Raw genomic sequence first — 2,193 nt, 5'->3', positions numbered from 1 at the left:
AAAGACTGTCAAACAACCGTTCTTAAAGCGTATGGCATTTCGATAAGCAGAAGAAAAGTCTATCTTGGTCGCAAGCGTGCTTTTGAAAAAGTCTATGGTACTTGGGAGGGTTCTTTTGCCGAGTTGCTGAGGTTCATGGAAGCTTTGAAACACTTCAATCCCGGAACAATAGTTGAATGGAAAACAGAGCGGCGTGTCGATGTCATTGAAGATGTATTCAACTATGTGTTTTGGACTTTTAAACCATGCATTGATGGGTTTGTGTTTTGTCGTCCTGTTATATCGATCGACGGAACACATGTTTATAGAAAATATGATATCAAGTTGTTGATTACGATTGCAACGGATGGTAACAACTCAATATTACCTTTGACATTTGCAATAGTTGCGAATGAAAGCATGGAGACATGGAGTTTATTTTTGGATCATTTGCACTTGCACGTTGTCAAGGGTCGTAGAGGTGTGGCATTGATTTTCAGATAGGCATCACGGAATACTCTCATCCGTGTATAATTCTCCCAATTGGCAGGCCCCATTTGGGTTCCATCATTTTTGTTTAAGACATTTGAAGGCCAATTTTCAAAAAAAATTGAAAAATGTCACTTTAAACAACCTTTATGGGCAGCTGCAAATCACTGTCAGGAGAAAAAGTTTTTGGAAAAAATGGAGATGATCAAAGAGATTAACCCGGAAGCATATGTGTGGTTAATGAGGAACGATCTTGACAAATAGATATTGCACAGGGATGGAGGTAGGAGATGGGGCATGCTGACAATAAACAGTTCCGAGTCATTCAATGGTCTTCTTAAGTTAGCCAAGGGCCTTCCAGTTACTGCAATGGTAAGACTCACTTACAATCAGATTGTGAACCGATTTGTTACAAGATCAAAATTTGTCAATCAGCCAGTACAACAAAAGCAACAATGGATGCCTAAACCATTCAAGATTTTTGAGGATAATTGAAAAAAGTCACAGCGTCACACACTTATCAACTATCACCAACAAAGGGAAAACATATTTGAGGTGCAAACACATATGCATCATGGCAGTGGTGGTAATAAGCACATTGTAAATGCATCACAAGGAAAATGTCAATGTGGTAAATGGCAATCATACCACATTCCGTGTTCTCATGCAATAAAGGGATTTGACCAAATTGGGTATCAAGCTTGGGAGCATATGGCACTAGAATTCAGCGTGCGTAGCTACAAAAAAGCCTACTCTGGACAATTCAATCCACTCGGCGGTGAAAAATATTGGCCTGATAGTCCTTTTCTTATGATAGCAAATAAAAAATATTTACGAAAAGTGGGCGTATATAAAATCACCCGTATACATAATGAAATGGATGTTCCCGCAAGTACACTCACTCGCAAATGTTCAACGTGCAAACAAATAGGCCATGATAGGCGCAACTGTCCTTCACAAGCTCGAAACGCCTCATATGGTGGTAGTAGCTAAAGAAAGATGTTTAATTGTGTTAATTTATTCTTGTATCAATTTCTATGCAACTTTTATTCGTATTTTTGATCATCCCCGAGTGTTTATATTTTCAATTTTTTTTAAAAAAATATACATACACAAAATAATAACTATATATAATTAAAATAATAATACTATTCACCCTCAAAAAAAATACATACACAAAAATAATAACTATATATAATTAAAATAATAATACTATTCACCCTCAAAAAAAATACATACACAAAAATAATAACTATATATAATTAAAATAATAATACTATTCACCCTCAAAAAAAATACATACACAAAAATAATAACTATATATAATTAAAATAATAATACTATTCACCCTCAAAAAAAATACATACACAAAAATAATAACTATATATAATTAAAATAATAATACTATTCACCCTCAAAAAAAATACATACACAAAAATAATAACTATATATAATTAAAATAATAATACTATTCACCCTCAAAAAAAATACATACACAAAAATAATAACTATATATAATTAAAATAATAATACTATTCACCCTCAAAAAAAATACATACACAAAAATAATAACTATATATAATTAAAATAATAATACTATACACCCTCAAAAAAAGATACATACACAAAAATAATAACTATATATAATTAAAATAATAATACTATTCACCCTCAAAAAAAATACATACACAAAAATAATAACTATATATAATTAAAATAATAATA

This window comes from Solanum tuberosum, unplaced genomic scaffold, assembly GCF_000226075.1.
Source record: "Solanum tuberosum cultivar DM 1-3 516 R44 unplaced genomic scaffold, SolTub_3.0 scf00060, whole genome shotgun sequence".
Lineage (NCBI taxonomy): Eukaryota > Viridiplantae > Streptophyta > Magnoliopsida > Solanales > Solanaceae > Solanum > Solanum tuberosum.
The sequence above is the reverse complement of the archived record's forward strand: the minus strand, read 5'-3'. Positions refer to the sequence as shown.